Here is a 23,780-nt window from a genome sequence, read left to right as displayed (position 1 = left end):
GCCCACCAGACTCCTTTGTCCGTGGGATTCTCCAGGCAAGAATACAAAGAGATTACCAATTATATTTTTCCTATGGACGAAGAATAGTCTGCCAACTTTCGGTAAGCCTATTTAAAGAATTAGAAGAGAAGAGTCCCGTGTAGCAGAATTCTGTTCTACTGTGGGGTGGACTGTATTGGGAGACTTGCCAGTCACCAACACTGCAAAGTCAGATAGGTTACTTCCCTTCTCTGGGATTCACTTTCCACATCTGTGAATGAAGGTTGGACCAGATGATATCTAAGATCCCTCCCAACTCGTGCATTTGATGACACTTTGGTTCGTTTCTCACTTCCTGGCAGAATGGAAAAGTCAAGGAACTGGATGATGGACAAAATGCATCAGAAGTGTAAAGGTGGGGAGAATCTCATAGTGCGTTCAGGAGCTTCCTGGATGGGTCAGTTAACCTCAAATGGCTTTACCATGCTTAGGCAGTTACACACGGGTTCTGATTTTCCTCGGGAGTTTATAAAGAAATAGTTTCTTTTCAGGTAGCTTCTTACCCACCTCAAAATTTAATCAGCTTTGTTAAAGTGGCAGTTATTTAATTTCAAGACTTGTGGTGCTAAAAGTATTTTCTGAAGATCAAATAAAAACTGAAAGGGTAACAGGGCACTTAAATAGGGGGCACTCATATTTTATTGCTCTGGGTTAGAATGATTAAAATGTGTGTTCTGTTTTGTAAGATGGTTTGGGGTGATGGTGGTTTTTAGAAAGGAAGCAATCTGAACAGCAGGTTGTATGTGCAACTTTTATTTCCCTTCAGAGTTTAAGAGCAGGTTGACCCATAACTAGGTCTTGTGTAACTGACCTTTCCTTTATCTGTTTTGTCATCAAAAATCATCTTGTATTCAAGAACATTTAAAGTTAATAACCTATAAAACCTATGTGGTCCTGCAGTTAGAAGGGTAGCTTGGATCTTCAAAAATATTTCTGTGTTACTGTTGGGGTGTTTGGATGTGGATATTCTCGAACCTTGGATGATTACATGTAGCAGTCAGCTTGCATCAGGAAGGGCTGTGAGGGGCTGCCCCCAAAGCCAAGCTCTTGTTATCTCTTCTGCCATTCAGGTTAGGTACTGCCATTAGGGGGAACAAAATCATTTACTTGGGGACAGGGAAGGGGAAGCCCTGATGGGTGGTTTATGATGCCAGTGGGGCTTGGCACATAGTCAGTGCAGCACACATGTTAGTCTTTGCTCACCAGTCTCAGATCAAAGCAGCTGGGGGTATTCATCGCTTGTGCGCCATGAAGTCAGTTAGCCTGGCAGTGCTGCTGTGTAGAAGGAGTTAAATAAAAATCAGGAGACATCGAAACCCAAGTGGCATGCACATCCTGTTCTTCAGCTCCTGCCCGATTTTACCTTATTCATGATCACCTGGGTGTGTGTACACTCACAGGAGTGTGTGTCCCGGTCATGACTATCTTGGTTTTCAGAGAAGGAGAGGGTGAAATGAGGCCGCATAGGGGCAGTATTTCTGTGGGTTTTAAAAAAAAATAGTGCTCAGTCATGCCACGAAATGGCAGCAGCATTTTACCTGGTTACATCATGAACACTAACTTGGAAACCCTGCTGGTTTGCTGATTTTTCAGTCTTCTATTCACTTGATGGTCGTGTGCGTCCCCACTGGAGTTGTGCCTTCTGGTCTCACAGAAGAAGAAATGACATGCATTGCTTCATACACACAGTACCCACTTCCCCCCTTTATTTCTTTCTCTTCTAGCTTGGTGCAGGGCTTTGCAGACAGATCTGGATTTGAAGCTAATTTCTGTCACTCCTGAGCTCTGTGCTTTAAGTAAGTCACCTGATCACTGTCTCATTTGTAGAATGGTGCTAAGAATTCTATCTGTCTCATTAGATTACAGAAAGAATTTAAATGAGTTAATATTGGTGAAGCCCTGAGAAAAGTGCATGGAACATAGTAGGTGCTCAAAGAAATATTAGTTACGGTCTATCCCCTTTCCCCCAAGAAATGGAGGCAGTAACAAATAACAGCCTTTCTTTGAATACCTCCAGAAACTCTCCTGGCATTAGTCTGCCCTAAGGGGCTGAGGTTTGCCTTGTCTTTTGATGATGAAGAGGAACCGTCAAGAACCGTCAAGAACTCTGGATCTTATCCTCACAGAAAGCTTGAATTTGTTGACTTTAGCTGTCAGTTAAAAGAGTTGGGAAGATGGGGTGGAAATCTCCAGAGAAAAGGTGTGTGCTTTTGCTAATTGCACTGCAGACAGCAGGGTGTATGAGTAATGAGCTGTATGTTTGGTGTGGGAGTTCGGTGCCAAGCCTAAGGGACAACATGGCTGAGTTTCATTGGCTACTATGACAGGTGGCTCCCTGGCTTTTTTACCCATGAGATGTCAGTCCAGTAATTTGAACCTCAGGGCTCTTGATAATAGGCCTATTAACTATTTCTTCACAGTGATAATAACAATTAGCATTTATTCAGCTTTTACTTTGTTCCAGGTACAAGTCTATTTTTTTTCCTTTATGCCTGTTCTTTGCCTTATTTTATTTATTATTATTCTTATTATTTTTACTTTATAATATTGTAGTGGTTTTGCCATGCATTGACATGAATCCGCCACGGGTGTACATAAGTTCCTCATCCTGAACCCCCCTCCCACCTCCCTCCGCATCCTATCCCTCTGGGTCATCCCAGTGCACCAGCCCTGAGCACCCTGTATCATGCATCAAACCTGGTCTGGTGATTCGTTTCACATATGATAATTTACATGTTTCAGTGTCATTCTCCCAAGTCATCCCACCCTCTCCCTCTCCCACAGAGTCCAAAAGACTGTTCTATACATCTGTGTCTCTTTTGCTGTCTCACATACAGGGTTATCATTACCATCTTTCTAAATTCCGTATATATGTGTTAGTATACTGTATTGGTGTTTTTCTTTCTGGCTTACTTCACTCTGTATAATAGGCTCCAGTTTCATCCACCTCATTAGAACCATCAGCAGACGAATGGATAAGAAAGCCGTGGTACATACACACAATGGAGTATTACTCAGCCATTAAAAAGAATACATTGGAATCAGGCACTGGTCTAAATGCTTTTTGCCTATTAACTCTTTTAATCTTCACAAGAATTTAAAAGGTAGGGCACAAAACAGCTAAATTGCTAGCCAGCTGGTGGTGAAGCTGGTTTTAGAAACTAGGTAGTCTGACACCAAACTCAGGGTCAGCTCTCCTGTAAAGTCTCTGGTCTTTTTTTTTTTTTCCTTTTTAAATTACACATTGTAATTGTTATTTGCTGATGTCCAGAAATACAGTTGATTTTTGTTCATTTTTTATCATAATCTACAATGAGTGAAACCTTTGTCTCTTCCTTTGGACTCATTTTATCTTTAATACCATTTTCTTGCCTTACCATTCTGGTTGAGACCTCTAATACAGTGTTTAACAGAAGTGGCAATAATAGATACCCGTGTCTTTTTCCCTGGCTTAAAGGGTGTGCGTGTGTGCTAAGTCTCTTCAGTCGTGTCAGACTCTTTGCAACTCTATGGACCGTAGCCTGCCAGGCTCCTGTGTCCATGGGATTTCCCAGGCAAGAATACTGGAGTGGGTTGCTGTGCCCTCCTCCAGGGGATCTTCCCAACCCAGGGGTCAAACCCAGGTCTCTTATGGTTACCTTTGTTGGCAGGCAGGTTCTAGCACCATGGAAACACTGAAGTGTTTCACCATGAAGTGTGGTAGTGAAAGTGTAAGTCACTCAGGCGTGTGAGATTCTTTGTGGCCCCATGGACTGTAGCCTGCCAGGCTGCTCTGTCCATGAGGTTCTCCAGGCAAGAATACTGGAGTGGGTAGCCATTCCCTTCTCCAGGGGGATCTTCCCAACCCAGGCATTGAACCTGGGTCTCCTGCATTGCAGGCAGTTTCTTTACCATCTGTTAACCAGGTGTTAAGCTGTAAAATTTTTGGTGATATCTTTTATTGGACTATAGAAGTTCACATCTATTCTGAGTTTGCTAAGTTGTTTCTTGTTAGTCGTAAATGGATGTTGCTTCTTATCAAAGACTTATTCATCTGTTAAGGTGATCATATTACTTTTGGTCTTTAATCTTTCAATGTGGTAAATCATGTTGATTTTCTAATACTAAACCAGCTTTGAAATGAAATGAAATGACCTTGATCACGATGCATTATCTTTCTTGTTCCTGGATATGATTTGCTAGAATTAGATTTGGTGTTTTTACAACTGTTCAGAAATGAGTCTGGCTGTGGTTCCTTTCTCGTCCTGTCACTGTAAAGTTTTGGTTTTTATTACTAGCTTCATAAAATGAGCTGGGTAATGCTTCCTCATTTTCTGAACTCTGGAATAGTTTGCAGAAGATGAGAGTTATTTGTTTCTTGAGTACTTGCTAGAACTTGCCAGTAAAACTATCAGGGCTTTGGTGTCTTCTGTGAAAGGATTTTGGACTACTGCTTCAATTTCTTTCATGATGGTAGAAATTTTCAAGTATTCTATTTCTTCTTTAATTAGTGTTAGTAATTTGTTTTTCCAAGAATGTGACCATTTTGTCTAAATGCTCATACTTAGAGGTTTAAAATGGTTAATAGCCTCTTAACTATAGAAACTGCAGATATGAAAAAGGCAGCTCCCTTTTCATTGATAGTATTACTTATTTTAAAAAATCAACCTCACCAGAGATTTGTAAGTTTTGTTATCTTTTCTAGGAAGCAATTTGGGCTTTATTAATCCTCTTTCTAGTATGAGTCTTATTTCTGCTAGTTAAAAAATTGTTCTGTAAACCAGTTTAAAATGTTTTCAGTTTTATCCCTTGTTCTTTTTCTAACTTAAGTTGGATGCTTATTAACTCATTTATTTTCAGACTTTATTTGACTAAAAGTATTGAAGGCTAATCATTTTGAGCCACGTGCTGCTTTAGCTGGATCCCACAGACTTTGGTATGCAGTATTTTATTTGTTGTTAGTTCCAAGGATACTTGGAACTTGTTGTTAGTTTATAATTTCCATGGTGATTTCTTAACCCATGGGGTATTTAGGATGTTTTTTTTTTAACGTTGCTAAACATTTTCTAAGTTATTTTGTTATTGATTTCTAACTTAGAAACATTGTGATCAGAGGATGTGGTCTGTGTGGTCTGATTCTTTGAAATTTGATGCTCTGTGGCCCAGCATGAGGCTGGTGTCCACTAGATCAACCTTGTTAATGTTGCTCCTGTTTGACACCCCTTACCCAGTTTTTCATTGGCTTTCTCTTATCAGTTGTTGGGATAGTTAAAATTTACCACCGCAAGGGTGGGCCAGTCTAGTTCTTTCAGTTCTGTCAACTTTTACTTTATGCATTTTGCTGCTATGTTATTAGGGGTAGTAAGTTACTTTTCCCCTTTCTTTGTTAGGTCCATTAATGAACTGCTCAAGATAGGTGTTCAAGACAGGCACAACTTTGCCTGTAGGTAGATTAGTAAGGGTGACTTGGTGAAAGCAAAAGCATCCTTCTAGGGGGGCTGGGTAAATTGGATTTTGAGTTCCAGGGAAGAAACACATTTAAAATCCAAATTGCACCTTCCCAGGCATAGAATTAAATTCTTGAAGCAATTTGACTTTGCCAAACAAAATTAACACCCTCATATCCTCAAGAGCCAGAGGCTTTTTGTCATCATTAAAACAGTTTTGAAAGCTGTTTTGAAATACAGTCTTGGGTTGGGCAAGAGGTTGGGAAAGAGAGCTTTATTTCTCTTGGGCCGTATAGACATTACTATTGGTTGGTCAGACAGGTTTCAGACCCTTAGGCACTCTGCTTCTTATTGCCTAGCATTTTCTGTGGGATATGGCTCAAATTGAGTTACCTCTCTGCCTTTTAGTTTCAGTGGATGTAATTATGTGGGTAGTGCTCATTCCCCTTCCACCTGACAGGGGTGAGGTGTACAGAAATTGAGATAATAGTTGCATAGGGATTCTAAATAATTAATCAGCTCCTGCTCACTCTGCAGAAAGAAAATCAAGTCTGTAGGAGACAAGCACTCAGGAGGACCAAGCAACAGAAATGATGGCAACAACTACACCTTTTATTAGATTCTCAAATAGAATCAGACCACATGAAGCTGGAAGTCATACAGAGAGACAAATTACATCTGGTCACATTTGGGTGGGAATAGAGCTTTTCAGCTTCAGCTCTTGAGCCTGTGTAGTTCTGTGAAATCTCATTTTCAGGCTCTGTTAGGGCAGCCCCTGGTTCTGATTGTATTTCTGAAATAAGCACTATGAGCTGGTCCTCTTCACTAGTGCCTCCTTCCCTCTCAGAGAATTGTAAAGAAGGAGGAGCAGGTGAGCCAGTTAGGACCCACTTTCATTATCTTTTGATTATAGAAGTAACATATGGTCATAGATAAACAAAAAAAAAAAACCTTAAAAGTACAGGAATGTATAAAGAAAAGGGAAATTTCCTGGAAATCCATCTCCTCAACCCTATTCTTTTCCTTTTAAAGACTGTGGCTGATGTCAAAGAATCTCTTCTCCTCACCCTCTTGATTCTTTTCCTTCTGATTTGTTTTTATTTTGATGTGAAAGAAATTCAAACCTAATGGTTATGGTGGTGGGGGAGGGTGGTTTTGGCTTCTACAGATTATGGCTGCTTGAAAATACCAATTGTTCATTGTTATTTTAAAACGGTAAACTGTAAGGCAGGGAATAAGATTTTAGGTACTCATATCCTAATCCAGCTGTGTTTACATTTGTTAGGGGGATGGATAGACAAGCGGTACAGTCGAAGTAAGACCATTTTTGCAAAACTGCTTTGTTAACTAACAAGCTCTACAAATATGAGATTAGCATGAATGTTGTTGCTGACTCTGGGGGGATGGTCTTGTGTGTTTATCTGAACAGTTAATATCTGTCAGTGAGCCATTGCACAAGCAACTGGCCAAATGATTTCCTGTGTCTCAGATGTTCCATCTATTTGCAATTCCAAAGCTTATTTAATTGCCCTCAGCTGCTTAATATATACCTCATCAATAGGCTAGAGAAGCAGAACTTAGCCTTAGAGGATAAAGGTCAGAACAAGTGTAGCTTACTACTGATATGCCCTGTTCAATAGCCCACTCAGTGCAGGGAAATGAAGAAGCATATAAGAAAGCATTACCCAGTACTGCCTTAAGTACAGTGGAGTGAGTGGCAGCACTCTATAAACTGTTAAGCTGGGTAATAATGCAAAGGATCGATGTCATCATGACTGGGGAGATTGGCTGTCACTCAGCGACTTAGCTGTGATATGCTTCCAGGCAGTTCCACAGGGCTTTTATAAGCCCTTTCCTGTACATGTGCTAGAAAGTGCCACAGAAATACAGTCTCCTGATGACTGTAGAAGCCAGGCAGCAAAATTTAATAAGACATTTGTCAAGAAGATGGCAGATAATGACCAATTTTGGGGAGACAGATAGTTGTCTGCAGAAACAAAGCCTGTATTGAACTATTTTGGAGTGGGAAGAAGCATTGCTATGACAACAAATTACTTATATTTGATTTAGAAGAAGGAGAGGAGTGCAGCTTAATGGTTTAGAAAGCTCGTGAGAACAATTGTTGGCACTGGGTATATGTTAAAATATAAAATGTTAAGTACGATCTGTTAAATAATTGAGCACCTCAGTGCATTCTGTTTCCAATATCTCCTGTGAACCAATAAAATACAACATAAATCAACTTCTAAAAAACAGCTACCAGAGTTACATGCAAATCATTCTGTTTTATAAAGTGCTCCAAATGAAATTCCCAGCTTTCGTTTGCTGAAATGCCCCCAAATATCGTGTGTTTAAAAGGAAAGAAAAAACAGCCAAAACCCAGAGACCTGTTTACTATGTTTTTATTGCCTCCAGACCTGAAATTATGGTAGTCTGAAGTTTCTTATTCTGTAGATGATTAATCTTTTTTTATGATTGGTAGTCTGTTTATTTGAAACGAAACTTGTCTTCAGACCATTTCCATCCTTTCGCTGTGTTCATTCCTGAGAGAATGAGTAAACAGTGGTTTGTATGAACTGGTTCCTGCAGTGCGCCTGGGGAAGCAGGCCTGAGGCAGATGGTGAGGGCTTAGAGAACCTGCAGAAAACCTGTGGACACGAGGCTTTCTCTGACAAACCATCTTTCTTCTTTCTAAGGAAAAAACCAGAAGGACCATATTCCTTGGAGATAGGATTTAGGGCCTTGACCATATTCTAAGGGTAGGTAGATCTAGTGACTCCTTAAGGGCCCTTGAGACAGAAGTGTCTAAAAGTTTTTGTTTACTTTTATGCCTTTTCCTGCCCGTCCCTGCCCTTTACCCAATATCATCTCCCTGTACCCTTCTAGAATATAAATGAAAAGTAGGAGACAGGAAGAAGTTTGGAAGATGAGGACTAACTTCACCAATAGAGGATTACCACCCTGAACTTTTAAACTGTCTCTCCAGGCAGAAGTCACAGATGTGCATATGGCCTCCCCTTTCCTTTGGAGGAGCAAATTTGATTGGTCATTATTACAGGGAGGAGACCATTTCATAGGGTTTCCTCAGAGGAGGTTTACTCATCCCACATGCTAGCAAAGTAATGCTCAAAATTCTCCAGGCCAGGGTTCAACAGTATGTGAACTGTGAACTTGCAGATGTTCAAGCTGGATTTAGAAAAGGCAGAGTAACCAGAGATCAAATTGCCAACATTCATTGGATCATCAAAAAAGCAAGAGTTCCAGAAAAATATCTGCTTTATTGACTACGTCAAAGCCTTTGACTGTGTGGATGACAGCAAACTGGAAAATTCTGAAAGCGATGGGAATACCAGACCACCTTACCTGCCTCCTGAGAAATCTGTATGCAGATCAAGAATCAACAGTTAGAACTGGACATGGAACAATAGACTGGTTCCAAATCATGAAAGGAGTACGTCAAGGCTGTATATTGTCACCCTGCTTATTTAACTTATATGCAGAGTACATCATGAGAAATGGCTGGGCTGGAAGAAGCACAAGCTGGAATCAAGATTGCTGGGAGAAATATCAATAACCTCAGATATGCAGATGACACCACCCTCATGGCAGAAAGCAAAGAAGAAGGAAAGAACCTCTTGATGAAAGTGAAAGAGGAGATTGAAAAAGATGGCTTAAAACTCAACATTTAGAAAGCTAAGATTGTGGCATCCGGTTCTATCACTTCATAGCAATTAGATGGGGAAACAATGGAAACAGTGAGACACTTTATTTTCTTGGACTCCAAAATCACTGCAGATGGTGACTGCAGCCATGAAATTAAAAGATGCTTGCTCCTTGGAAGAAAATCTATGTCCAGCCTAGACAGCATGTTAAAAAGCAGAGGCATTACTTTGCCAAGAAAGGTCCGTCTAGTCAAGGCTATGGTTTTTCCAGTGGTCATGTATGGTTGTGAGTTGGACTATAAAGAAAGCTGAGTGCCAAAGAATTGATGCTTTTGAACTGTGGTGTTGGAGAAGACTCTTGAGAGTCCCTTGGACTGCAAGGAGAACCAACCAGTCCATCCTAAAGGAAATCAGTCCTGAAGATTCATTGGAAGAACTGAAGCTGAAACTGAAACTTTGGCTACCTGATGCGAAGAACTGACTCATTTAGAAAGACCCTGATGCTGGGAAAGATTAAAGGCGGAGGGAGAAGGGGACAACAGAGGATGAGATGGTTGGATGACATCACTGACTTGATGGACATGGGTTCGAGTAAGCTCTGGGATTTGGTGATGGACAGGGAAGCCTGGTGTGCTGTAGTCCATGGGGTTGTACAGAGTTGGACACAACTGAGTGACTGAGCTGAACTGAACTGAATTCACAAGAGGAAGTTTGGAAACAACAAGCCACATCTTAAGTTAATCTTCCCCTTTAAATGGGGAGTGGCCCAGAATCACAGCCACTGATGAATCACAGACTTTGCCTGGCATTCAGTTTAAATTCCATCTTCTTAGGTGATCTAGTGATCATGTCAGATCATGTCCTATCTTCTTCATAAGCTTCTAGAGCCCCCAGTTACTTGCAGAATAAAATCTGAGGTTGTTAGCTTGTTCGTGTGTGTGTGTGTGTGTGTGTGGTAGTCATTCAGTTGTGTCTGACTCTTTGCAATACCATGGACTGTAGACCACCAGGCTCCTCTGTCCATGGGATTCTCTGGGGAAGAATACTGGAGTGGGTAGCCATTTCCTTCTCCAGGGGATCTTTCCAACCCAGGGATTGAACCCTGGTCTCCTGCACTGCAGACAGGTGCTTTACCATCTGAGCCACCAGGGAAGTGGCAGTACATCTTTTAGAAAACTATTGCAAAGTGATGAAAGTGAAAGTTGCTCAGTCATGTCCAACTCTTTGTGACCCATAGACTGTATAGTCCATGGGATTCTCCAGGCCAGGAAACTGGAGTAGGTAGCCTTTCCCTTCTCCAGGGGATCTTCCCAAGCCAGGGATTCAACCCAGGTCTCCCACATTGCACGTGGATTCTTTACCAGCTGAGTCACAAGGGAAGCCCATTGCAAATTAATACCTACTTACTATGGAAAATTTGAAAGACACAAGGGTTGGCAACATTTTTATGTAAGGGCCAGATAGTAGGTACTATTTTGTCTTTGTCCCTACTACTCAGATCTGCTCTTTTAGCACAGAATCAGCCATGGACAGTGACAGTATAGAAATGAACATGTGTTTGTGTTCCAGTAAAACTTCATATAGAAATCAATTTGTGGGTCAGATGTGGTGTGTGGGTCATAGTTTGGTGAGTCCTGGTATGGTGAATAAAAATCACCCGCAATCTTCTTACCAGAATGTTAATATTTTTGCTTTATTTTCTTTTTTCTATTCATATTGATTTATATGGTTGTGACTATGTATTGTACTGTACCAAACTTATACCCTGATTTTGTTTTTCACATAACATTCTCACAAACATTTTGCATGTCATTTAAAATTTGTCATAGGTGTAATTCTTAACAGCTATATAGTACTCCATTCTATAAGGTGATTAAAGTTTACCTAATCATTTCCTGTTATTTTCTGTTATAAATGACTGCAAAAAAAAACTGCTTTGTGCATTAATCTCTATAATTTAGATTATTTTGTGTAGGTCATTTTCCTTGAGATGGAATTATCAGGTCAAGGGGAAGGAATGTTTTTAAGGAGCTTAATATGGCTTTTCAAAATCGTAGTACCCATTTAATTCCCACCAGCAGCGTCGAAGAAAGCCTGTTCCATCTCATCCTTGCCAACAGATTTTCACTAAAGCAAAATCTTTGTGAAAATGGCATCTTAATGTATTCTTTGATTATTAGAGTGCTTGGGGAAATTTTCAAAGAATTGTTTATTAGCTGTCATATTTCTTCCTTGTCTCACTCAGCCATAAATACACCCTGGGCACTCCTTCCCCCTTTGCTTATGCAGTTATCCCCTTTCATCCTCCAACCTCCTTTTCAAAATTCTACTCATCCTCTATAGCTTGATCCAGATCTGAAGTCATCTCCCTGTCCGTGCAGTCCTCTCTTCTTCCTCCCATTCATTTGATCTCTCTGCCCCGAGGTCCTTCTCTTACAGCCTTTATTCCTTTCAGCCTCCTTCGGTAGTTCTCTGTGTATGGACTTCTTCCCAGGGCAGGGACTGGGTCATGCTCTCCCTTTGGCTCCCAGAACCTGCCAAGGAGCTTAGTATACAGAGGTCTGACTAGTCTATCAATGCTTTGTTGAAGGGTTCCTGAGGTCTGCTGCTTGTGACTTCAGTGACTACCCTCCCCCCTACAAGAACAAGCTAACAAAAATGCAGTATGGTAATTACCTGTGATTGCAGAGCTCTTTGGGATCAGTGATAAGAATGCTTTCCTCGTTACTTGAGATGAGCTGTATCCCTGAGTCCTGTGCATTCCTTTTTATTAAACGTGGTTCCTCAAGGTTTCCAAGAGGTGGTAAATGACAATTTTAGCACACGTTAGGCTATCTCTTTCTTGTGTGTATAGTGTAGTACTCCACTAGCCAATAGAAGTTTGTATTTTGATGGAAATGTTTTATATTTGTACTCTCCAGTGCAGTAGCCCCTAGCCATGTGGGGATAGTGACATGTAGTTACTGCAAGCGAGGAACTGATATTTTTTCATTTTATTTCATTTTAAATAGTTGGAAATAGCCATAAATAGCCATGGGTAGTAGTGGCTACCATACTGGACAGTGCAGGATCATACAGAATATTGAAAGGTACAGTCCCCTTTTTTCATATGGCTAAGAAAAGCTCAGTATTTATAATAATCTACAGTAATCTTGACATGGCGGCCGCTTGGAATTTTGGGAAGGCAGCCCAGATCCTGGTAGAACTGTGGTGAGTGAAGAAGCTGTGAGTTTGGTTCCAAATGGAAAGTGCTTCTAGTGGGAACTCTTCGCTGGGCAAGGAGGGAGATGGTTGAGCAGAGGCCAAGCAGAGGCAGAGTACAGCAAGCTGGACTATCCAGAGGAGACAGGTGGACTTGATATGGTCAGTAACAGGGAGCCATTAGCAATTCACGAGAAGAAGAATGACGAGAGAGTGGTGTCGCAAGGTTGTCTCCTCCAGGGGCACGCAAACTACTGGCAGGGGTAGGGAGTTATTGGTTGTTCCTTTATTGGATAGAGCTGGGCAGTAGTGATTCACCAACTCCATCAAAACCGAGCCCCATCAGAGAACACAAATGATTTATTTTTGCATTAGCTTCCAGTTCTTGTGTGTCTTCCTGTGGCTCAGATCCACACCAGCTTCGAAGGCTTGGAGTTGGGAGGTGGGAGAGGCCACCTATGTGAGGGAAGACCAGCTGTTTGGTCACCACTAGTGAGTGCCCTTTGTGGGCCTGGTGCTTTGAAAGGTGTGTCTTGATTGCTTCTTGAACCTTCCAAGACAGCCTGACAGCCCATCCATTCTGTTCCCACTGGTCCACTTCCTTGAAGGACCAGTGAAAACTTTCTCATTTTCTTCATTAGGAGATTTTTAGTCTCATTGCTTTCTCCCTGCCCAACTTTTCAATTAGGCTGAACATTTCTTCCTTCTATCTGCTCCTTACTGCCCCCACTGTGTTCCTTATTACATTGCTTATATTTTTATAACCCTGTCCTGACTTTGGCACATGGGCTTAATAATTGGCTGTCATTGTTCTCAAGATCAACCTCCTTTAAGTGAAATGACGAGGCATGTCCCCTTTATAAAATACTCAGGGAAATGGAACCATGTCATGGTCTCCCTTGATCTAGGTCCCTAGCGATTTAAGACCTCAGAGCTGTAACTGCAACTCTGTTAGTTCTGTCAGAATGTGAGTTCCCACAGCCTTTATCTGTATTGTAAGGAGTTGTGTACAGTTACTTCATGATGACACAATACAGGGTAATATAATAAAAAAAGAGAGAGAAAGAACAGAAAAAAGCCTTCACTTCCTTCTGGTGGTTTTTGCTTTCTCTTGTTTCACTGAACCTCCCTCCACACTCCTCTGAAGTTACCTACTGCTTGGGCTCATAACCACATTGCCTCTGATGTGCCCCCAAACTGATCTTTGCTACTGCTAAATGTCATCCTTTTCTTTTTTTTCTTCTTCTTGGATCCATATGGTAAAGTTTGACCCTTGGGATAAAATACCTAGGTGAGCAGCAGATTAAATGGGAAATCCTTCCATGAAACAAAATTTATTTAATAGTATTACCTTGTATGACAGATGGTAGCTAGACTTATCCTGCTGATCATTTTGTGATGTATCAAAATACTGGATCGCTATATTGTCAGTTGAAACTAGCATAATATTGTAAGTCAATTGTACTTTAAAAAATGTAGGATTCAGTTCAGTCGCTCAGTCATGTCTGACTCTTTGTGACCCCATGAACCTCAGCACCCCAAGGCCTCCCTGCCCATCACCAACTCCCGGAGTTCACTCAGACTCACGTCCATCAAGTCAGTGATGCCATCTAGCCATGTCATCCTCTGTCGTCCCCTTCTCCTGCCCTCAATTTTTCCCAGCATCAGAGTCTTTTCAAATGAGTCAGCTCTCCACATCAGGTGGCTAAAGTATTAGAGTTTCAGCTTCAACATCAGTCCTTCCAATGAACACCCAGGACTGATCTCCTTTAGGATGGATTGGTTGGATCTCCTTGCAGTCCAAGGGACTCTCAAGAGTCTTCTCCAACACCACAGTTCAAAAGCATCAATTCTTCAGCGCTCAGCTTTCTCACATCCATACATGACCACTGGAAAAACCATAGCCTTGACTAGACAAATGGACCTTTGTTGACAAAGTGATGTCTCTGTTTTTTAATATGCTGTCTAGGTTGGTCATAACTTTCCTCCCAAGAAGTAAGCGTCTTTTAATTTCATGGCTGCGGTCACCATCTGCAGTGATTTTGGAGTCCAGAAAAATAAAGTCAGCTACTATTTCCACTGTTTCCCTATCTATTTCCCATGAAGTGATGGGACCAGATGCCATGATCTTTGTTTTCTGAATGTTGAGCTTTAAGCCAACTTTTTCACTCTCCTCTTTCACTTTCATCAAGAGGCTTTTAGTTCCTCTTCACTTTCTGCCATAAGGGTGGTGTCATCTGCATATCTGAGGTTATTGATATTTCTCCCGGCAATCTTGATTCCAGCTTGTGCTTCCTCCAGCCCAGCGTTTCTCATGATGTACTCTGCATAGAAGTTAAATAAGCAGGGTGACAATATATAGCCTTGACATATTCCTTTTCCTATTTGGAACCAGTCTATTGTTCCATGTTCAGTTCTAACTGTTGCTTCCTGACCTGCATATAGGTTTCTCAAGAGGCAGGTCAGGTGGTCTGTATTCCCATCTCTTTCAGAATGGATTACCTTGTAAATAAGTAATAAACATGAACAGCTTCTATTCCTTCATCCCTGTTAGCCATGTACCCTGAATGGGAAAGTTGATGTTTTTATTTCTTCAGTTTTGATTTTACTCGAAGGAAACTATCAAAATCAGACACACCCCTGATTGTACAGAAGTCCCCAAAATATTTGTTGCAAATTGATACCTAATAAACCAATTTGATTGTCCAGTTACTTGATTCTGTTTTGGTGAGTATCACTGATTTTCAACAGTTAGAGGTAGGTGAGGGCTATAAGGTTCTCTCCCTATAACCAGGATATTACAGTGAAAGCAATTCAGATCAAATTCTACCACACAAACATTTATTAATCATCAGGCAGAAAATAGTCAGACAGCCTGATCTGTATGCCCAGAGACATTCCATCTCCTGTTGCCAACCACTGTCTTGTGAGAAAGTTTCCCTGGAGATAGATGTAACAGTATTCTAGCTATAGGATTCACCTTACTTTTCTAAAGGGCACATTCAAAACCTCCATTAAATGTCTGTACATAAGATTTGTTGGGACTCCTGAACCTACTGTGTCATTCCCAAGAGGTGAAGGTCATTGGGCTGGCCAACTCTAACGTTCACGGTTTGCAAGGGTGGGAGTGCCTAAATATTTCTAACTGGTCCACTCATCTTGAGCACCAAGAAGTTCCAGTGAAATATGTTTCTAATGTCCATTGCTCTAATTAACAAACCATTTGAAGGATTTCATAGAAGCATTTGAGTATAGCTTTTTATCCATTAAAAAACATTAAGGTATAGTTTATATACAGTAAAATTCACCCTTTTTAGGATAGGGTTTTGCAAGTTTTGACCAGTATATGCCATAAGCAAGGTAGAGAATGCCTTCATCACCCCCTTCCCAATTTCCCTATGACTTGCTTGAGGGATTAAAGAAAGCTTTATTGAGATATCATTTATGTACCATACTGTTCACCCACTTAAAGTGTACAATTAATGATTTTTGATATATTACAGTATTTTTATATTGTGGTAAATATATATATATATAATGAAATTTGCCATTGTAACCATTTTGAAGTGCATAGTTCAGTGGCACTAATTATGTTCACAAGTTCTGCCACCATCGCCACTATTTGCAAAACTTTTTCATCGTTTCAAATATAAACTCCTTACCATTAAGCATTAAACAGTAAGTTCCTATTTTCCCCTCCCCCAGCCCCTGGGAACCACTGTTCTATTATCTGTCTCTGTGAACATGCCTGTCTTGCTACCTCATATAAGTGGAGTCATATAATGTTTGTCCTTTTGTGTCTGGCTTATTTCACTTTGCACAATGTTTTTAAGGGTCATGCATAATGTAATGTGTTATTCCTTTTTAAGGTTGAATGATACTCTGTTTTATGGATATACCACATTTTGTTTATTCATCTGTCTGTGGATACGTGGATTATTTCCCTTTGACTATTGTGAATAATGCTGTAATGAACATTGACTTGCAAGTATCTGTTTAGTCTCTTCTTTAAAATTCTTTGGGGTATGTACCTAGGAGTGAAATTGCTGGGTCACATGGTTATTCTATGTTTAGCTTTTTGAGGAACTGTAGAACTCTGTTCAACAGCAGCTGAACTATTTTGCATTCCTACCAGTGATGTACCAAGGTCCCAATTTTTCCATCTTCTTGCTATCACTTATTTTATAATTTAAAAATTATGGCCATCCTAGTAGGTGTGAAGTGGTATCTCATTGTGGTTTTGTGTTGTATTTCCCTAATAACCAATAATGTGCTCATTGGCCATTTAATGTCTTTGGAGAAATACCTGTTCAAGTTCTTTGCCTACTTTTAAAAACTGGATAGTTTGTCTTTTCCTTGCTGAGTTCTTGATTGTGGGTTTTAATTAAAGATCTCAGTTTCGAACTGAACAACATTCATTGATTTGCACTCCAGGTAAGTCATGGGAAATAGATGGGGAAACAGTGGAAACAGTGTCAGACTTTATTTTTTTGGGCTCCAAAATCACTGCAGATGGTGACTGCAGCCATGAAATTAAAAGACGCTTACTCCTTGGAAGAAAAGTTATCACCAACCAAGATAGTATATTCAAAAGCAGAGACATTACTTTGCCAACAAAGGCCTGTCTAGTCAAGGCTATGGTTTTTCCAGTGGTCATGTATGGATGTGAGAGTTGGACTGTGAAGAAAGCTGAGTGCCGAAGAATTGATGCTTTTGAACTGTGGTGTTGGAGAAGACTCTTGAGAGTCCCTTGGACTGCAAGGAGATCCAACCAGTCCATTCTGAAGGAGACCAGCCCTGGGATTTCTTTGGAAGGAATGATGCTAAAGCTGAAACTCCAGTCCTTTGGCCACCTCATGCGAAGAGTTGACTCATAGGAAGACTCTGATGCTGGGAGGGATTGGGGGCAGGAGGAGAAGGGGACGACCAAGGATGAGATGGCTGGATGGCATCACCGCCTCAATGGACGTGAGTCTGAGTGAACTCCGGGAGTTGGTGATAGACAGGGAGGCCTGGCGTGCTGTGATTCATGGGGTCGCAAAGAGTCGGACACGACTGAGCGACTGAACTGAACTGAAGTTATGGTAGCTCTGGAGGAGAGAGCGGACAGAATAGCTGTTTCTGGTACCCAACAGCAGTTATCAACCTTGTTGTCCCATATGCCACCCATTATCCCTTCTTCAAAATAGCTGTGAATTGTAGTTAATCACCCCTTGAAACTGTAATCTCAGGGTTTTTCAGATGTTAACAGTGAGGTACTGGTTAAACACTTAAAATCCTGATTTATAGCATTTGCCAATTTGCATGGTCCTTTTCAAGTTACCAATCTGCCCTCACTAAACTAACAGGGAAAGATGCACAGAATCAACTCTTGCTAGCTAGTGGTACTGGGTTTCTAGCATAGCACTAAATGTTAATTAACTATCCTACAGTGTAGAAAACTAATAAACACACATATTATAGTGTCCATGCTGAAAGTATTTTAAATCAAATTGGAGACATTATAACTGAAATTAAATGAAAATGATTTTCAATTACAACTCTTTCAGAATAGCTACTATTTGCTGAGCACATCATATGCTTGACATGTTCCAAGTGTTTGGTACAGAATCATCAGTCAACAGAGGAGGAAGCTTTAAACAAGTTTGGAGTAGCCTGAGACTTGAACCTGGACTCCAGAGCCACTGTGTTTGACCTCTGTGTACACTGCCTTCTGTCACATTCATGGGATGTACATACTGAGTGCTGACTTCATAAACAGAGTGAATGGCTTTCTTGTAAAAGAGACCCTTCTGTGGTACTCTTTCCCTTCCAGCCACTCCAGAACCTACAAATTGGAGATGCATACCAATGTCATGTTGGTACTACCTACCAATGAACTGCAGAGGGTTAAAAATATCTTTTCCCTGATTGAAAAAAAAAAAAAAGCCCCAAACAGAAAAACAGGCCCATGTTTTGTAAGAAAAATGGCAAAAAAGAAAGTGAAAATCCTCCATAATCCTATCTACCAGAGATAATCATTGACGGCTTGTATTTAATCTTTCAGATCTTTTATCTTTTTTTTTTTTTTTAAACAAAACTGGGTTGATTCCTTACAATCTGAAACTGTCCTCACTGGGCAGTAGAATTAGATGCCAGTGCATGTAGCGTGACTTCATCCTTTTAATTGCTGTATAATATCTATGATGAGAAAGAAGCATAAGGGATTTTGAAGGGCTAATTTTCTTTTTAATTAGTTTGCATTGCAGTATAGTTGCTTTACACTGCTGTGTTAGCTTCTACTGCATAGCAAAATGAATCAGCCATATGTATACGTATGTTTGTCCTTTAGTCGCTAAGTCGTGTCTGACTCTTCTGCGATCACGAGTACTGTAGCCCGACAGGCTCCTCTGTCCATGGGATTTCCCAGGCAAGAATACTGCAGTGGATTGCCATTTCCTTCTCCAGCATATACATATATCCGCTCCCTGTATCTGCTTCCCTTTGGACTTGCCTCCCTTTTATGTCACCACAGTACATTAAGTAGAGTTTCCCTGTCCTACTCATATGTCCCCATCGTTGTCTATTTTACACATAGTATCAATAGAGTATATGTCAATCCCAATCTCTCAATCCCTCTTTCCCCTTGTTATCCATACTTTTGTTCTCTGTGTCTGTGTCTCTATTTCTGTTTTGCATGTAAGGCCATCTATAACATTTTTCTAGATTCCGCATACATATGGGTTAGTATTCGATATTTGGTTTTCTGACTGAAGGGCTATTTTGAAGAAGGGATAATAGGTGACTCATGGGATAATAGGTGACTCATGAGACGAAAAGATAACTGCTCTTGGGTACCAGAAACAGAGTGTGTTTCTGCCTGCTCCCTCCTCCAGAGCTACCACAACTTACCCAGAGTGATAAGATGCAACTCAATTAATGTTACTAAGAGTTCCAGGAGAACTCTTCAATAAACTAAGCTGCTCAGGGATAATTGTGAGATAAGACTAAATATCAAAATCTTTCACAAGTCTTTAGGATTTTGCAGCTCTGATCTTTGAAACCCCATTTGAAATCTCTTCAACTCCAGTAGGATGTAGTCTGAATTTGAGAAACCTGTTTTCAAAGCAAGGCAACCTTTTAATTTCTCATCATCTCTTGCTCATTTTACAAATGGCCACCATCAGATTTTTTGTTGTTCTGACCTGTTGGGTCTCTTATTCTCCATGGTTGTCAGTGTTTTTGTGTTGTCCTTGGTCTAGGCACTTGTCACTAGCAAAGCTATTGACTTTAGCAGGCGTGGCATTTATGATTTTTTTTTTTTTTTTTGCATCTGGGAATTGATGGGAGGAAATAAGGTTATGGAGGGGAAGGTTTAGCCTGAAAGTGGTTAAAGTGTCTGACAGCCATTATGAAGTGGCTGTCAGAATGCTTTACTCTCCAGTGTGGGAATTAAATAATCCCAGAGTGATAAGCTCTCAATTGCCATCTGTCGGTTTGTGATGCTGCTCGCTTGTTCTACTTAACACTGAACGCTGACCTCACATGCTACTTGGAGAAACTTGGAGGAAGATAAGATGCTCATATGGTGTAAAGCAAGCTGACTGAAGGACTATCAAGAGAGATGGGCTAAAGGCCAGTGGTATCCATTTATCAGGATTTGTCTAATACTTTCTTCTCCTTTCCTGTCTATCTCAGGGAGCTGACAGCACAGTGTTTTTGCCTTTTATTTATTTATTTTTTTGTTAGTTGCTCAGTCATGTCCAACTCTTTGCAACCCATGGACTATAGCCCTCCAGACTCCACCATCCATGGGATTTTCCAGGCAAGAATACTGGAATGGTTTGCCATTTCCTTCTCCAGGGGATCTTCCCTACTCAGGGATTGAACCCTGAGTCTCCTGCATTGCAAGTGGCTCTTTACCATCTGAGCCACCAGGGAAGCCTAATTAAAGTACTAAAGTTTTTCCTCTTTAAAACGCACTTGGATTCTTTTTATCAGTTTAAAAAGGTCAGTTTAGTAGGCAGCTGAGGGCTAAAGCCTATGTTGAGGTCAGATGCTATCTTTTTTCTTAATTATGAAGGTTAAAATATGGGTCTTGGAAGCTCATGAATGGACATATTATTGACTTTCAAATTACATGCAAAGCTTCAGACTTGGGCATATATATTTTACTGTGCTTTTGGATCCATATCACCTTCAAAGGCAAACCACTCCTGCCCGCTGTGCTGGGATGGGAGGGGGCGGTAGCCATGAACTGTGCCAGAGACTTTGCCTCCCTGCCTTAGGCTGACTGGACTGGGAGTGGCCACCTGTCCCCCAAACAGCCAGTGGGTCACCTGGGGCGCAATATGAGCTTGATAAGATGAGCTGGGCCATTCAGTTTCCTCTCCTAGGAAATTAGAATTGGGAAGCTGAGAGACTAAATAAGACAGTTTGCAGCTGGGACCAGAGAAGGCAATGGCACCCCACTCCAGTACTCTTGCCTGGAAAATCCCATGGGCGGAGGAGCCTGGTGGGCTGCAGTCCATGAGGTCGCTATGAGTCGGACACGACTGAGTGACTTTACTTTCACTTTTCACTTTCATGCATTGGAGAATGAAATGGCAACCCACTCCAGTGTTCTTGCCTGAAGAATCCCAGGGGCGGTGGAGCCTGGTGGGCTGCCGTCTCTAAGGTCGCACAGAGTCGGGCACAACTGAAGCGACTTAGCAGCAGCAGCAGCAGCTGGGACAGGAGCCAAAAAATGACAGGGAGGGGAGCAGGCATGTCAGGCCAAGTCCAAGCTGGTGCTATGAGGAGAGAGAAGCCATGAGGAAACAGTAAGAGGAGGAGAGATGCCCTGAGAGACAGGGTGGCTGTTCCTCGTAACCACCTTGGACCTAGAACCGCCTTCCAGATCCCCTAAGGCCAAGCATTATCCCACACAGATTCTCATGGAATACCTGTTTTCTTACCATAAACCTCTCTTTTTGTTGAGTCAACTTGAGTAGGACTGTTTTCTTTCAGTAAAAATGGTCAGACCAACACTTGCCTTTCCATGTCTTGATAATATAGCGAGAAAAGTATATATAAGTGTTAGTGAAGATGTAGAGAAATTGGAACACTTGTACACTGTTGATAGGAATGCAAAATGGTGCACTCCTATGGAAAACAGTATGGAGATTCCTCAGAAATAGAACTACCATATGAACCAGCAATTACTTACCACTTCTGAGTATTTAGCTGAAAGAACTGAAATCAGGCTTTTGAAAAGATACCTAGCCAACCAGTGTTCTTAAAGCACTATTCAGAGTAGCCAAGATATAGAAACGACCCAAATGCCATGCAATGATGGATGAATGGATAAAGAAAATATAAAAATGCACAGTGGAACTATTCAGTCTTAAGAAGGAGGAAATCCTGTCATATGCCATGATATATGGGTGAACCTTGAGTAAGCCAGTCAAAGAAGGATAAATACTGCATGATTCCACTTACATGAGGTATTTGACTAGTCGACTTCATAGAATCAGAGTAGAATGATGGTTACTAGAAGCTGGGAGGGAAGGGTTACCAGGGCCTGGGAGATTGCTAATCAGTTAGCATAAAGGTTCAGTTATACAAGATGAACAAGTTCTAGAGCTCTGCTGTATGACATTGTGCTATAATTGACAATACTCTATTGTACATTTAAAATTTGTTAGGGGAATAGATCTCATGTTAAATGTTCTTACCACAATAAAATAGACCAGATCTAGGTCCACAATTGTAAATTTGGGGCTGAATCAACAACAGTTGATTAACATTCAGGCTTTTAGGGTTAACAGGAACTGCTGAAGACTCTTCTGGGTATTATGAGGAACAGTGGAAAAAAACAGATACCTGATTATTTCTTTCAGGCTCAGTGCTGACGTTATGGGTTTTAAATCTGTGTTCCTGGCAAACAGTGAAAATGAAAAAAGGCAGGGATTCTGACTGTTCATTTATCACCTCACATCTCTCAACCAACAGGGGGCCTTCTTTATCCTATTTAACCTCTCAGTAGAATATTTGCCTTTCGTTTATTCCTCTTTCCAGTCAACTCTTGATTATTCATGTAATAGAGGAAAACGTTAATGTGAGTCAGAGAAGACCGCCCCACCTTGGCCTCTCTTCTCTGCCACAGCAGCGCAGAGTTCCAGAAATGGAAACCAACCATCAGGAGAGGTAAGGAGGCTGAGCAAGTTGGGGCAGGGCCAAGCAAATTAACATTGTTTCTCTTCCCACTTCTATACCTTCCTTCTAAATGGTCTCTGTTGAGTTCCTTTTCTGGTGCCAGGAGGAGATTGCTGGAAAGGCAATGCCATCTGCTTGGATTAAAGTAAAAATATGGGATTTTTAAAAACTAAAGTATAGCTGGGGGCACACTGACTGGGATGCTGTTTTCTTCTCTTGTGTCCATTTTGCCCTCAGTCACTGTCTCACATCAGATCACCTAGCCAGTTCTGATTGGCAACTGGTATTCTCAGTTCAGAGCTTTACTGGTGGCTCAGCTGGTAAAGAATGTGCCGCAGTGCGGGAGACCTGGGTTCAGTCCCTGGGTTGGGAAGATCCCCTGGAGAAGGGAATGGCTACCCACTCCAGAATTCTGGTCTGGAGAATTCTATCAAGTCCATGGGGTCACAAAGAGTTGGACATGACTGAGCTCAGGGGTGGGGACTCAGCTGGCTAGAATTTCCACAGTGGAGTTTCTCAAGGTTTGGTTTTTAAGCCATTTGCCTCAGTTACCTTGGATGCCTTTTAAAAATGTTGATTCCTGTACCCTTCCCCAGGCCTATTGAGTCCAGGTAAGGGGGAGGGGGGTTGACCTGGGGATATGACTCACCTGTCTCCAGGGAATATTTATGCACCCTGAACTTGGAGAATTACTGCTCCATAAAATGACCTGAGGGGGTTTGGAGGGTGGTTCTGGGAAACTACCACCACTTCCATTTCCCTTACTGTTAGACTGAATGAGTGGGTGGGGGAAGTGGGTCGTTCTTCCATGTGGAAGTGGGAAGAGGAAGTGTTTTTCTGAGTGCTAATAGGTAAGGATTCTCTACTGAAAGGAAATTGAAGAAAAGTGGAGACACTGACTAAACAGAATTAGATGGTGCTTACTTTCACTCTTCACTTTCATGCATTGGAGAAGGAAATGGCAACCCACTCCAGTATTCTTGCCTGGAGAATCCCAGGGAGAGGGGAGCCTGGTGGGCTGCCGTCTATGGGGTCGCACAGAGTTGGACACGACTGAAGTGACTTAGCAGCAGCAGCAGCAGCAGCATCTCAATATTTGTTGAATTCCTGCCTGAAGAGGCATGGACTGAAGCGACTTAGCAGCAGCAGCAGCAGCATCTCAATATTTGTTGAGTTCCTGCCTGAAGAGGCACAGACATAGGAATGTTGTGTGGAAGTTACTGACTTGGTTTACATCCACGTTTCTTTTTAACGAGACCACCCTCTTCTCCATTTC

General features: G+C 41.4%; 1 protein-coding gene across 20 annotated transcripts in view; it reads left to right on the top strand.

Moving 5' to 3' along the window:
* Positions 1-23,780, top strand: part of TMEM164 (transmembrane protein 164) — a 182,587-nt gene that overhangs the window by 23,384 nt on the left and 135,423 nt on the right. For 2 of the 20 annotated variants that reach the window (XM_042242063.2, XM_042242061.2), the window contains exon 2: positions 1,764-1,835. The exons of 17 other annotated variants lie outside the window; for them this stretch is intronic. The gene's annotated coding sequence lies outside the window, so the exon portion shown is untranslated. Of the gene's footprint in view, positions 1-1,763; positions 22,496-23,780 lie in introns of all 20 variants that reach the window. One more of the 20 variants, XM_060408069.1, reaches the window with a different exon arrangement.

The sequence above is a fragment of the Ovis aries genome, chromosome X (assembly GCF_016772045.2).
Source record: "Ovis aries strain OAR_USU_Benz2616 breed Rambouillet chromosome X, ARS-UI_Ramb_v3.0, whole genome shotgun sequence".
NCBI classification, from domain to species: domain Eukaryota; kingdom Metazoa; phylum Chordata; class Mammalia; order Artiodactyla; family Bovidae; genus Ovis; species Ovis aries.
This window is presented reverse-complemented; position numbering and strand designations above follow the sequence as displayed.